Source organism: Pseudorasbora parva, chromosome 9, assembly GCF_024679245.1.
Source record: "Pseudorasbora parva isolate DD20220531a chromosome 9, ASM2467924v1, whole genome shotgun sequence".
Classification (NCBI taxonomy): Eukaryota; Metazoa; Chordata; class Actinopteri; order Cypriniformes; family Gobionidae; genus Pseudorasbora; species Pseudorasbora parva.
In genome coordinates this window covers 36,325,200-36,341,063 of record NC_090180.1, presented here as the reverse complement: position 1 = coordinate 36,341,063, position 15,864 = coordinate 36,325,200, and the positions used below count along the sequence as shown (strand labels likewise).

General features: G+C 39.5%; 1 protein-coding gene across 3 annotated transcripts in view; it reads left to right on the top strand.

Moving 5' to 3' along the window:
* spsb4a (splA/ryanodine receptor domain and SOCS box containing 4a) overlaps positions 1-15,864 on the top strand; it is a 105,057-nt gene that overhangs the window by 31,661 nt on the left and 57,532 nt on the right. The window contains exon 1 of one of the 3 annotated variants that reach the window (XM_067453266.1): positions 9,533-10,028. The exons of 1 other annotated variant lie outside the window; for it this stretch is intronic. The gene's annotated coding sequence lies outside the window, so the exon portion shown is untranslated. Of the gene's footprint in view, positions 1-9,532; positions 10,035-15,864 lie in introns of those variants that run through there. One more of the 3 variants, XM_067453267.1, reaches the window with a different exon arrangement.

Here is a 15,864-nt window from a genome sequence, read left to right as displayed (position 1 = left end):
TGTCTTCCAAAGATGATCGGAGGTCTTATGGGTGTCTAATGAACGGAGGGTAAAAAATTAATGACAGAATTAGAATTTTTTGGTGAACTAACCCTTTAATGAATGATTAAGCGACTCACTAATGCACAAAAAAATACGTAAAAATAAATAGTCAATCTGTTTTAGTGAACTGATTTAAGATCTCTGGGATAAATCAAAATCTCAACCCCCATTAAAGCTGACTTTCTAAAGTGTAATGGTACAACACTCACATCTGAATTAAAAAAAAGGGGGGGGGGGGTATGCTTCATTTAAATTGTAGAATATGGATGACTTAGCCATCCGTTTTGGAGGAGAACCAATTTTGATACATTTTTAAGTGAACCACTATTGATTTTACTGTATATATTGTTGTGTCAGCGGACATTCATAATTTCTAAATGAGTGGCAAGGGGATTTCGGTTGTCAATAGGGAATACACCATGTTCAATAGAAGTATGACTGATTAAAAAAAAGTACAGACATCAGTTTTAACTGTTTAGTCAGCAACATAAATAGAAAAGTATTTAAGCTAGTTGGTAACAATTACAATAAGGTTTAATTTGTTGCGTTAGGCATCTTGAACGAACAACAAACACATTTATGATACATTTACAGCATTTATTCATCTTATAAAAGCTAGTGTTCATTTATAAATATAAATGAATATACAAATATACATTTGTTGAAAGCAACATTTGTGTGTATGTGTGTGTGTGTTCTGAGTTCTCTGTGTGCAGATCATTTTGTGCGTGTGTTTTTTGCGGTGAATGATATCAGTGTGGATCCAGCTGGTCTGTTTGCACCAGGTGCCCGAATAGAGGGGGGTGGCAGAGTTTTCCATTTGCCGCCACACACTGATGTAAGCGGCTATTGTGTCATACACAAAGAGCAGGGCGAAACAGTTGCTTCCTCCTGGATCCATCCATCTGTGTTTGTGTGTGCGTGTGCTATACCTGTGATCTATAATTGTAATCTGAAGCTTGTGCGCTTGTTAATGTCTGCTTTATGAATATGTGTCATCATATCTGTCACCACATGACCCACACTCTTTCTTTCATTCTCATTCTCTCATTCTCTTCGCTTGCGTGTTTGCCATCTGTCCTGGGGCGGTTTTGTAACTGCCAGATGAGCATGCTTTTTGACTCCCCTCCAGTCTCCTCCTTTCTACCCCTCACCTCTCCGTCCTCCAGCAATGGTGCTCTGACAATTGCAAAGCTTTGTTTGTGACACGTGTGTCGCCTGGAGGTGTGCCTGGCCCCCCTCCCGCTCCAAAGCTCCTCTATTATATGAAGACCACTCAGATGGAGCCCCCCTCCCGGTCCACTGGGCCATTATCTCTTTGTGGAAGGGGGTCTCCCCATTGTCCAGTAGATTAACACAAGTCCCTCCCATCTTTCCTTTTCCTCCACCACATGCTGGCCCAAAAGTGTTAAAATGCCCTGAAGCAGAAAACGAGGAGGCAATTTACACAGCTGGCCACAACGCTTGGTCAAAAGAGAGAGAGGAGAAAGACAATGAAAGATAAACCTGGAGTAATGGGTAGGAGTTTGGATAGAAACTGCAATTTGAAGTGACACTTTACTTCACAAATAAAACCCCTCTTTGCTAGTTCAATTCAAGGATGAGGCCAGAAATTTTAAAGTGAGTGGACCTTGGTGAAATAGGGTGGACCTCAAATGACATTGTTTTGCAATACATCGGATATAAATAATTTGGCAATTAAGATTGGTTAAATTTGATTTATTGTCAGCTAACAGTTTCATGAAAACAAAATCCAGTTATAAATAAAATAAAAAGAACAATAAACAAAGGTCATTATAGATGGAGTGTGTGTAAGGTGGGGCAAGGCGTCCCTTGTCCATAGACAGACAGCGTGGCATTTTCTCATTCACACTATTGTCTGCTGCTGCTTCTGATTACTTTTAAAGGGGAAAAGCATAACTGCTTGTCTAGGACCAGTTTTCTCCGTAACAATAGTATATTGCCGCTTTTTTAGCAAATGATCCAGTGCATATCTGTGTTTGAGCTCAGGAGAGCATAAAAAGGTTTCTATTTACAATGTGCTGCATTGAGCATTGTAGCCAATCACATACGTATCTGTTGCTTCTTTGAATGGAATGGCCAATCAAAGCTGTTTAAAATCTGCACGCTCGCAAATCCTCTCATTATGACAGTGTAGACCTTAAAGGGGTGGGTGAAACACTCAGTTTCAGTCAATCTCATGTCAATCTTGAGTACCTATAGAGTAGTATTGCATCCTTCATATCTCCGAAAAGTCTTTAGTTTTATTATATTTATAAAAGAAATATAGGCTGTACCGAGTCTTTCCGGAAAAAAACGAGCCCCTGGAGGCATATCGTGTGGGCGGAGCTAAAGAATGACGAATGCGCAAAGCGGCGACGTCATCAAGCGTGGAGAGACCCATGGCTATCGATCAGATTCAGCTAATACAGATATGATCCAGAATCAAATTCGAGGCTGAAATAAATTGAACAGGAGAAACAGCAACAGCAGGACGTCCGTCTCTGTGGTATGTACTGTATTTAGTGGCCTGTCAACATTTGTGTGTGTTTACTCGCAGTTTATGAGGACATGATTCAGTTTATGGACTATTGTATGCGACTAAATCTTAGCAGTAGCAAGCAAAACGGTTTTGCACGTCAGATTAGTGTAACGTTATAACAACAATGGAGTTAACAACAATGGAGTAACCGTTAGCGCATTTGAATGATGAAACACGCGATCGTGTCGTTTACTGATGTTTACTCACGCGACGATAGCCAACAGCAGAGACATTTGAAGCAGTTTTACTCACCGCCTGCTTCCAAAGCAGGTCCGAACCTTTATCGCTGGGACCGCTCCGTCAAAAACACACTTCTTTGGGATGATTTGTTGAAGTCCTGACAGCAGTAAACGGTGGAGGTCCACTTTGTGACGTGATTGAAGCAATGTTGTGAAGCTTCCCGTCATTTCTGCGTTCAAATCGGTTCAAATGCAGCGCTGCCTTCCCGGAATGCTGTGCTGAAGCGTTGAAGTCGCTTGACGTCAGCCATAGGAGTAAAATGGAGCGTGGCATGGAGTGTTTATGGGCGTGCATTTGCTCTCTCGCTCTAGTCAAACGCGCACGCACCCTACCGGGAGAAGAGCCGTACGGCCCATACAATTTCAATACTTGAAAAAAACTCTCCGAAACTTGTGAGAAACCGGAAGGAGTATTTTTGACACAGAAATACTCCATCAAACGTCCAACATTAGTTTTTGAAACTTTGTCTATGTTTAGGATGGGAATCCAAGTCTTTAACAGTGTAAAAAGCTCAGTATGCATGAAACAGCATTTCACCCCCCCCCTTTAAGTAAATTAAAGATTAATTGTGCAGTGTAGGCACTTGTGATTACAACGGAACTTAGAATTTTTCTTCATTTTTTTTTATTATAAATCTTTAGTTTTTCATGCTTGACCAGTGGCCAATTATTATGCGTGACCTTTTCCCCAGGAAAAAAAAGATACATATTTTGTGTCTTATTTGAATGGGTGGACAAGCCAAAAACAAGCTCTGTGATCAACACAAGTTTATGATACTTATACATTTTGTCCATCAAGATAAGTTTTGAAGCCTAAAAGTAGTCAGCAGAAGTAAAAGGCTAAAGGTAGGCTATAAACGGACTACACCACAGACCCCCCAATTTCAACGTTACCATCACTAAGCTTCCAACAACTCTTTCAGTTTTTATCTCAAAATGTTTGAGTTACACTAGTTTATGAAAGCTCAAGTATGAGCATTATGAGGCTGTAAAAGTGGACTGAGCTTACCTTTTCGGCGTGATGAGTATTTTTCACACAATTGACTTATCTGTACAGCGCTGTTTCCACAGTCCTAAAAACGGCCTGATGATTTCCTTGTTCTATGAAGTCCCTCCTTACATAATGAGTTCTGATTAGGCCAGCACTTCCTGTGTTGTGATTGGACAGCAGCTTAGCGCACTTTGCCCGGAAAGGTCCCGCCTCTTACCATAACGGGGCGATGCAAGCGCTCAATGAAACCGAGTTTTAACCACTCTTACACGTGGGAGAGCAACAAGTCCACGCCCCCTTTTTTGCGTGTTCTTGTGGGCGGAGGGTTAGTCAACAAACTGTTCTAGTGAAGTCATTACATCCCTGCACTTCCTGCTGTAGTCCAAACCGGCTGTTCGCTGTAGGCTTTGAAAGGGAACTGCTGTTAAATAAAACTAAAATAAAATCTCGCTTGGCATTGAACTTTGAGCTTTATAATTTTACAGGTATTATTTATGCTCCAACAGCAACATTACACACTAAAGTTTGAAAGATGAAATCGCGATGAACGGGACCTTTAAACCGTTTAACCAAAACCCTTTGACTTCGGGACGAGGGAAACTGAAGTGCTCAATTGTTAACATGCTTCCCTGTTTTGGCCTACAAAGTGATGTCATACCTGCACCTCTATATTTTTATTTCAAATCTCTGTGGAGATGTGAAAAGCATTTATTAGGGGGAAGGTCTTTCTCGTTATAGAGAGTATTTGATAGGAGAAAATTAGTTAGTGCAGGATGAGTCAACATTTTTTTTGCATTTCCTGGAAGAGAAACACTGTACAGTGTATTTTGTGAATCTGCTAAAAGAGCACGTTTAAGGGTACATTAGCATATAGATTAGCTTCAAAGCATTTTAGATTCTCGGGTCTAGCATTCTTGACCTAGTTCTAGCTAGGTTCTAGCATAATTCTAGCAAGTTTTCACCCACTACCATTTTTTGTGGGGATTCAGTAGTTCTTTTCCAGTTGGCAAAATATTTTTTTTGTTTTTGTTAAACAAGGTGGCTTGTATATTTAGAGGAAAGGTAAATGGCCCTAAAGTATGTCTGGTGCAGTTGATCCTACACGACTGCTTATGTTTTCATGGCAGCTCACACTTCCTTCAGACTGAGCTTCCTCAGAGGGGGTCAGCATGTTTGAAAAGGCTAATTGAGTTTTCAGCTAGAAGGTGAGAGGGGGTTGCACAAGGCGACTCACTCTCTCTTTACTGCCATAGACCTTTCGTGCTTTTTTTTTTTTTTTTTTTTTTGTGGCCTTGGAGGAAATGGTCAGGAAACTCGCGTCACCCTGAAAGACTGAGTACATTCAGGGTGTCTCAGAGGGATTTGAGTGTGTTTCGGGTTTGACAGGGCTTGCAGGCCGGCGGGAGATGGTGTTTATTCAAGACCTGGAGCTTGAGTGAGAAGTGTGCCTGTTAAATGTTTGACCTAGAGATGTGGGGTTAGTGTAGCACAGTGGGGAAAGATCAAGTCTGGATACCTAAATGTTGTCAAAGAGTTAGTCAAACAGTTTCTTTTCTCAGCAGTGCATATCTATAACTTTAAGATGCTTTGGGAAAAGCATCTGCTAAATTAATAAATGCAAATTTATGCTAAATAACTACTTGTGACATTGTGTCATTTTTTTATACATTTTTAAGGAAGCACAAAATAAATACTTATTGATTTACTTATTTTGTATTTTATTATAATTGATTTTTTTATTTCATAAATGTTTTATTGTATTGGATTTTTTTTCTTTTTTTACAGGCATTTACAGTAAGGAAAAAGTCATGTATCCTGATGTGTGCATCCTGAAATGCATTGAAATACACTATATTGCCAAAGTTTTTGGGATGCCTGCCATTACATGCACATTAACTTTAATGACATCCCATTCTTAAGCTGTAGGGTTTAATATGGAGTTAGCCCACCCTTTGCAGCTATAACCGCACCGTCCTGCAACTAGGCCTGTCACAATAACTACTTTTTTCCCAATATCGTCTCAGAAAAAATTGCGATATTATTGTCATTTTAACACTATTTTATGATCGAGTCCATTTAGACTTATTCTTCCAAACTGTCAGTAGTTGTCAGGAGAACACTATAACGCCTCAAATGGTTCCTTTTTTTCACCTGGCGATAACCGCTCTGTGTATGAAGGAACTGCCCAAGAACCACTTTCGCCTCTGTCACGGAAAACATACAAGATGACAGCACAATCGAGTAAAATGTTGGTGACATTCATTATCATGTAAACATAATGATCGTTATATTGCATCACAAAAAAAATATTGAGGTCATGTACATATAGTGTTCGATATATCGATATATTTATTATTGCTACAGGCCTAGCTACAACAGCTACACTGGATGTGACAAAGTGACCATTCCAAATCATTTGTCCTTTATGTCAGTACGTCATAAATAGAACGAGGCATCAGTTTACTGTCAGGGATTTGTCATGTAACGTCACCGCATTTAGTATAGACAACATCACTGATTATAATTGGTTTGTGAAGAGCAGGTCGAGCGAGAGCTGTGAGAGAGCGATGCGAGGCCAGTGAGTAATTGGATGATAAGTGCTAGCTGCACTACACACTGGACTCGGATCTCTTATGGAGGAGTGAAAGACAAGAGAGAGGACCAGGCCTGGATTTTATGTTGTGTTTTATTTACATTTTGTTACAGTGGGGCAAAAAAGTATTTAGTCAGCCACCAATTGTGCAAGTTCTCCCACTTAAAAAGATGAGAGAGGCCTGTCATTTTCATCATAAGTACACTTCAACTATGAGAGACAGAATGGGGGGATCCAAAGAATTTTGAAGATTTTATTTGTAAATTATGGTGGAAAATAATAATTTGGTCACCTACAAAAAAAAAAGCCAGAATTTCTGGCTCTCACAGACCTGTAACTTATTCTTTAAGAGGCTCCTCTGTCCTCCACTTGTTAATGCCACCTGTTTGAACTCGTTATCAGTATAAAAGACACCTGTCCACAACCATAAAGAGTCAGACTCCAAACTCTACTATGGCCAAGACCAAAGACCTGTCAAAGGACACCAGAAACAAAATTGTAGACCTGCACTGGGCTGGGAAGAATGAATCTGCAGGTAAGCAGCTTGGTGTGAAGATATCAACTGTGGTAGCATTTATTAGAAAATGGAAGAAATACAAGACCACTGATAATCTCCCTCGATCTGGGGCTCAACGCAAGATCTCACCCTGTGGGGTCAAAAGGATCAAAACAATGGTAAGCAAAAAATTGCAGAACCACACAGGGGGACCTAGTGAAGGATCTGCAGAGAGCTGTGAACAAATTAACAAAAGCTACCATCAGTAACACTACACCGCCAGGGACTCAAATCCTGCAGTTCCAGACATGTCCCCCTGCTTAAGCCAGTACATGTCTGGGCCCATCGGAAGTTTGGTAGAAAGCATTTGGATGATCAAGAAGAGGATTGGAAGAATGTCATATGGTCAAATGAAACCAAAACCTTCTTCCAACAGCAAGGGCATTGAAGATGAAACATGGTTGGGTCTTTCAGCATGACAATGATCCCAAACACACCGCCCAAGCGACGAAGCAGTGGCTTTGTAAGAAGCATTTCAAGGTCCTGGAGTGGCCTAGATCTCAACCCCATAGAAAATATTTGGAGGGAGTTGAAAATCTGTGTTGCCAAGCAACAGCCCCAAAACATCACTGTTCTAGAGAAGATCTGCATGAAGGAATGGGCCAAACTACCAGCAACAGTGTGTAAAAACCTTGTGGTGACTTACAGAAAATGTTTGACCTTTGTCATTGCCAACAAAGGGTATATAACAAAGTATTGAGATAAGCTTTTGTTATTGACCCCTCTCATCTTCTTAAGTGCTTGCACAATTGGTGGCTGATATTTTTTTGCCTCACTGTATGTCTGTGTGCAGCAGTAGTCCGTGAGGGGATGCCACCTTTACTTTTAGTGTGTTTATTTATTTACTATAGTGAGTTGAATGTTTGTCGGTTCCCGTAAGAGCTTCAACTCTTCTGAGAAGGCTTTTCACAAAGTTTAGGAATGTTTTTATGGGGATTTTTGACTATTCTACTAGAAGTGCATTTGTGAGGTCAGGCACTGATGTGGGACAAGAAGGGCTGCCTCGCAGTCTCCGCTCTAATTCATCCCAAAGGTGTTTTATCGGGATGAGGTCAGAACTCTGTGCAAGCTAGTTAAGTTCCTCCACACCAAACTTGTTCATCCATGTCTTTATGGACAGCTTTGTGCACTGGTGTGCAGTCATGTCGTAACAGGAAGGGGCCATCCCCAAACTGTTCCCACAAAGTTGGGAGCATGAAATTGTCCAAAATGTATTGGTAGCTAAAGCATTATTAAGAGCTCCTTTTAGTGGAACTAAGGGGCCAAGCCCAACCCCTGAAAAATAACCCCACACAATAATCCCTCATGCACAAAACTTTACATTTGGGAAGGTGCAGCGAGGCAAGTACCATTCTCATAGCAACCCCCAATCCCAGACTCGTTCATCGGATTGCCAGACAGAGAAGTGTGATTGGTCACTCCAGAGAACATGTCTCCACTGCTATAGAGTCCAGTGGCGGCGTACTTTAGACCACGACATCTGACGGTTTGCATTGCACTTGGTGATCTAAGGCTTGAATGCAGCTGCTCAGCCATGGAAACCCATTCCATGAAGTTCTCTATGCACTGTTCTTGAGCTAATCTGAAGGCCACACAAAGTTTGGAGGTCTGTAGTTATTGACTCTGCAGAAAGTTGGTAATTTCTGCGCACTGTGCACCTCAGTATGCGCTGACCCCGCTCTGTGATTTTACGTGGCCTACCACTTCATGGCTGAGTCGCTGTTGTTCCCAATTGCTTCCACTTTGTTATAATACCACTAACAGTTGACCGTGGAATATTTAGCAGTGAGGAAATTTCACAAATGGACTAATTGCACAGGTGGCAACCTATCACGGTACCACGCTTGAATTCACTGAGCTCCTAGAGCGACCCATTCTTTTACAAATATTTGTAGAAGCAGTCTGCATGCCTAGGTGTTTGATTTTATACACCTGTGGCCATGGAAGTGATTGGAATACTTGAATTCAATGATTTGGAGGGGTGTCCCAATAATTTTGGCAATTTAGTGTATATCAAAACCCCATCCATTTTTATATCATGATTGAACTTTTTTGATATAAATATAACTGTGTATATGATTACAAAAAGTTTCAGATTTATTCCCTTTAATTAATTTAATTTTCATTTCATGTTATATTGCATGCCAGCAGTATAATTTTGAACATGTTTTACTCTTAGTTAGCCATAAAACATTATATAATTTGCTACCTATTTTTTTTTTACAAAGGCAAAACCATTTTTTTATTTGAACAGGATTAAAACCACAAAGTACATCACACAGACTATCCTGACCTCTTCTGGAGTCCACTAGTCTTTCTTGAATAGGGCCACTTTTTCCTTAGCTATATTAAAATGTAATATTTCATGTCAGCCATAATAAAAATAGCAATATTACGCCACCTCATAATGTTGTTGCCACTCAAACTGGAGTCAGGTTCTCTTTCAAAACAGATATCCGAGCACTGGAAGTAACAGGCTGGAGACTCTTAGCATGTGTGTTTATGAGAAGCTCTCGGTTGATTGGCTGAGCCGAAAGTGTGAAAGACCATAGGGAGGAGGATGCATGAGTCGGGGGTTGGGTAAGGGGCGTGTTCTCCCTCTCTCTGTTTGCCTGGTGTCCCTGCTTGATGAGATCAGCGGATCGCCTTTCATCATGAGGCAGCTCTCACGCTGCTGCTCGCACTGCCGTCTGTCCTCTCTCTCTCTCCTCGTCCTCCTCCTTTCTCTCTCTCCTTCCTTTTCCCTCTCTTTCGGGCCACCAAGCTGGAGTTTGGAGCAGGAGCCTCGACACAGGACAGAGTAAAGGAGTGCGGAGTGGGACGGAGGCTACCACGGCAGGGATTAACCTCAGGGAGGGGGTGGGGGGGTTACATCTCTGGGGAGAAGCTTCTTTTCTCCTTCCTCAGCAGGGAGACACAGAGAAAAGAGACACTAGTGTGCGCTCCTTCTCACAAAGACAGGAGCTCCTTCATCCTTTATTCCAGTGGGGTTCTGCAATTCTTTCCTTCACGGGTGCGAGGAGGGACGACTGGGGAGTTCTGCCGGGGAGATCCATCACAATCGGGTCCGTGTAAGCAGCGTGCTTCTGTGTTTGAGTGCAATGAAGAACTTGATGTGGCATGTTTAAGTGTTTACTTGTGTGAAGAAACTCTTCTGTGATCTTTAATTCCTTCCCTTCTTGCTTTCGGCTTTTTGGGTTACCTCATGTGCACTCTTTCTTTCTAGCTCCCACTTTCTGGCATTCCCCGATGTATTTTATTCCTCTAATAGAGGTTTGATCCTCTAATTGAGGTTTGATCCACCCTGGCAAGGATACTCAGCAAGGAGACAGTCTTTTCTTTGTGTTGGATGTTACAGCTGCCCGGGATGTTTCTAAACCTGGGATTTCCATGCGTTTAATACTTTCTGAGCTCCGGGAAACAGGTTTGAGACCCCAAATGCTGCGATGGGGTTGTAGGAACGGCGCCCGGTCTCGCTCTTGAGGATAGTGCATGTGTGGGTTGGAAAGCGAAGTATTTCCACCTGAACTCGCGGCTCATGTTTTCTCAGCTGCCATGCACGATCAGATAAGGTGATTAGAGGACGGCTGGATGTTCTCCTCCCCACGTTGCGCGTCACAACTATCGTTTGTCTTGCTCTTGCCTGTGGCTTGGCGTTCGGAGGAAGCGCTCCCACAGCGCTGGCTGAATCTTAGCCCGGGGTGCAGATTTGAATGCTTTTCATTGTGTCCCTCGTGTTTGTGTGCACGCGCGGCTTATGGATTTTGCATGCGTCTGTTTGCACGCGTGTGGCTGTGTGCTTTCAGTGGTGGAATGATGGAACAGACTGTGTGTGTTTTTGTGTTGAGGGCAGTGGGGCATCTCTTACAAAGAAGTACTGTGGCGGTGTCATGGTACAGTACTGATATCAGATAACGCAGCACTTTTTTACATTGCTTGTAAAAAAGTCATGATACTAAAATGCCATGTCAAAACTGTGTCACTGATAGGATTGCGGTAACACTTTATTTTACAGTGTCCTTGTTACATATGTTACTTGTACTTACATAGTAATAACAGTAAATTATCTTAACCCTATAGTAAGTACACCTGGTTACTAAATATTACTCAGTACTTAAATATAATTGCACTGTAACAATGACACCTTAAAGTAAAGTGTAACCAAGATTACTATATAATTATTTACATCATGGCACACGTCAAAATCCTTATGATGATGCCATGCTATTTTGATCACTTACAAAAAAGTACTAAGAAGGTATCTGGAACGTATCATGTAAATTCCATGATACATGAATTTTAGTACCCAGGTGTATTTCAAAATACCGTAGTATTAACATCTGATGCCAACTAGTACCATAGTTTTCTGTAAGGGATAGAATATACTTAGTTGTAATACAAAAAAAAAAAAAAAATGTGTATGGTATAATGTCATGAAATAGGAATATCATTCTGCCAGTGTTGTTATAGTATTATCTATCATATTAAAATATATATATATATTTTTTAAATATTTATTTGAGATGATCTTCTAAATTCAGTTTTTTTAAAAAAAAAATTGATTTATTTTTAATTTTCATTTATTTGGTCATTTAGTAATTGTAGTACTTCATCTTAAACTATTTTATTTCACTTAGTTTAATGTTGTAATCTAATATTCCTATTTAATTTCATATTTATTTCAATTACCAAAATTTATATATATATATATATATATATATATATATATATATATATATATATATATATATATATATATATATATATATATATATATATATATATATATATATATATATATATATATATATATATATATATATATATATAATTTGTTATATGCCATAGTACTTAAATATGCTATGGTACCATCCAAAAATAAACCATATGATATATTCCACAGTGCTGAAAGAGTACCATGATATTTTTTTATCATGATATTTTATACTGATATTTACATGTCCTAATAGTGGTTGTACCACATAGTATAAAATATCATCATAATGGCACATGTCAAAAAGCCTTGGTGATTTGGCTCTTTGTGAGTGATCTCTGCACATGTGTAATTGTGTGTGTTGTGAGTGGTGTCGGACGGGGGCACAGGGTGTATGTGTGTGTGTGGGACGATGAGGGCAGTGGGACTGCTTTAATCACTGAGTGTGTTGTCTGAGAGCAGTGGGCTGGAAAGAGCTGACTGGAGCTCCTCTGTGGGGAGAGGCTCTTCTGGGAGAGCTTAGAGCTCAGCTGTTAGCCGTGTGAAGAGCTACACAACCATTTGCCTAACCATTCAATGTCCCTCCTTTGGAGAGGACCACTGGATTAGTGCCAGAAGCATTTGTGTGTGTGTGTGTGTGTGTGTGTGTGTGTTGCTTAAGGTTTTGAAAGGACAGGAGGTGGGCTCGCACATCTGCCACAAGGCTGTGTGTGTGTCTGTGTGTGATTACTGGTTTTGGGTTGGGGGTGGACACTTTAGACACAGTGATAAATGGCTTGTGGGCTGTCAGAAAGCACTGGACCTCAATGGTTGTGTCTTATATTTACACTTTTCCTGCACATAGCTTGCATCGGATGTTCTCACTGCATGCAGTGCCTGAAGACTTCTGAGCCTTGAGGCACAGGGAAATTGAATGGGAAATTATATTGCGAGATATTTGGAACAGCTTAACGGTACGGGGGAGAAAGTCATGTAATGAAAATCAGATTTAGCAAGGTTTGGGACATTTCATTGTTATTCTGTTGACATTTGACAAATAGACGCTTGAAGTCGGCAGTACTTTATTAAATCGAGTTTTATGGTGTTATTTATTGCATATTATTGTGTGGTATTTGATAATATGAACTTGTTTTGCTAGGCGCAAAGAAATGTAATTGGAACTTGTATTGGAGATATTTAGAACGGCTTAAAAAGACACATTTATTGAACGTCAGATTTTTATGACACACTACCATTTAAAAAATCTAAATTCTACAGCTTTATAAAATAAAGTAATGATTTGAGATTCAGCAAGGCTACTTTCTGTTGATCAAATGTGACAGTAAAGAAATGTCGGTTACACTTTAGTTTAAGGTGTCATTGTTACAGTGTAATTACATATTTAACCCTAGTTTGTGCTCTGGGGTCTATATGACCCCAAAGCACTTTTCTTTAGTTAAAAAAAATGGTTCCCTTTATCTCAGTGGAATAAAACTTTGTGACTTTTCCTAAGTTATCTATCTGTACATGCACAAAAAAACTGGGCTTGATTCGGTTGTTCTAAAGGCATGTAAAAAAATTTGTCACACTCAGGAGCTTTGGGGTCAATATGACCCCACATTGAAATGAATGGGAAAATCGAAAAAAATTTGTTTTTTATTTTTCATTTGTCAAAAAAAATATATAAATCCAGAATAAATCTGAAAATTTCCATACCACAATGAAGCCCTGGTACTAGAGCACAAATGTAAAGTGGAACGAACATGATCACTTGCACACACACATGCTCACGCACACAAACACACATAAACAAACACACAGGAGTGACTCCAATTGAAAGCATTTTTTTTAGAAATTGACAAATAAAATCAATAATTCCAGAAAAAAATCTGAAAATTTCTACACAGAAATGAAGGCCTGGTACTAGAGCAAAAATGCAATGTAGAAAAGACATGCTCACTCAAACACACACACACACACACACACACACACACACACACACATACATACATACTAACAGGAATGACTGCCATAGCCAAATAAAATCAGCCACAAATGCAGAACAAAGATAAAAGGGGTGAGACCTAATGCACACACACACACACACACACACACACACACACACACACACACACACACACACACACACACACACACACACACACACACACACACACACACACACACACACACACACACACACACACACACACACACACACACACGCACGCCCGCGCACATGTGCACGCATACACGCACATGCGTACTGAGGCACCACCCACATGCGCACTGGCGCATTACGCACGTGCGCCTATGCGCACGCGCACATGGGCACGCGCGCACACACACAGAGAGAGAGAGAGAGAGAGAGAGAGAGAGAGAGAGAGAGAGAGAGAGAGAGAGAGAGAGAGAGAGAGAGAGAGAGACAAAGAGAGGGAGAGAGAGCATCTATGGAATTTGTCAAATGAAATCAGCAACAAATGTGAGTACCTGAGTGAATCAGTGAGACCTAATGCATGCACACACACACACACACACACACACACACACACACACACACACACACACACACACACACACACACACACACATACACGCAGAGAGAGCAAGGGAGAGATGAAAGGAAACTGACCCGTTCAACTTTGAGAAAGTTTACTCTGAGATCTAAGAGCTGCAACTTTGTTTTGAAAGCAAAGTAATTGTTCCCATAACATATATTCCCATACAAAAGAGGGCCAGAGCATGGACTGATTTTTGTTCATGATACATGTTCATTCACAACATTCTGAACTGCTTTTTTACCATGTGAATTATGTAATAATTTTTGTAGCTAGTTATTGCTTTTATGGTCAGTGTTCAGAATTTGATTATCAAAAAATTATATTGTTATTCAATGTTCATTCTTCACTCCTGGTCATTTATGCATATTGCTGCTGTTTTTTTATATATATATTATTAAATTAATATCTTCAAAATTCTAAAGTTAATAATTTTTTTCCACATTTGGTTCATTAAAATAAATAATATTCAACTACAATCCGATTCTAAGTCTTGTACTTTAGGTGTTTCTTATGTGGCGATTTATGTGGTATTTTGTTAAAACAGACATTTCAAAACTTATCAAAAACTACCAAAATTCTACTATTTGAAGGAATATTTATTTTTGTATGTCTTGTATAATGTTTATACATGTATAAATTCACAAAATGTATAACAAAAGTTATGATATGAGCAGTTGGCCACATCCAGTAAAATGAATGGATCTCTATTGCCCCCTATGGACAAAACAATTTCTTTCTTAAATTGTAATTCCTTCAAGTTTGTCTTTGACCAACAGATGGCAGAATTGTACAGCTAACACCTATATCAATATCCAGAAACAAATTCATTTTAATTTAGATCATGATTTAAGTATTTTTTTCATAAAAAATTGATATTTCACACGCAAGCTAATGGTATAAATGAGGATTTGTGTGGTAAATAGGTACAAAAGTACTTTGAATATCCAAAAACACAGCATTACTGTATAGATGAGAAGTGAACAAAAAAAATAATATATTATATGTAATATTAAAAATGTATATTTTTTTTACAATCACTCTTTACATTTTGGGGTCATATAGACCCCAAATGCACTGAGTGTAAACAGGAAACTAAGGACATATTAGGGTTAAGTACTGAGTAATAGTAATTAACAACAGGTATTATGTTACTGTAGGATTAGGGTTTGGGTGAGGGTTAGTTGCATGTAATTATGCCTAATTTACAGTATGGTGAGTACATGTAACATGTGTAATGTTATTTTAATGTAATTTCAATTTCAAATAAATGCTCTTCTTTTGCACATTCTGTTCATCAGACAATCCTAATAATGATATCACACTTTCACAGTTTTTCAATCACATGAATAAAGTACATTTTAAAGTAAAAAATTGTAATTTTAGATGCAGAAGAGACTTCTTACAAAACAGTCAAAATGTTACAACCCAATGCTGTTTCATAGGTTTTCTGGCAACGAACAAATGTTCACAGTTTTCTGTATTTTATTGAATAGTTGAGTTGAGAATACAAACTTGTTTAGCAAGGCATAGAGACATTAAATTGGGGTTTTTATTGGTCTAATTGGAGTAGTGGGGAATACAGGCGAAATAGTTGCATTTAATAGACATTAGATGAACGGGAACACATCCTTGTCACATATGTTCAAG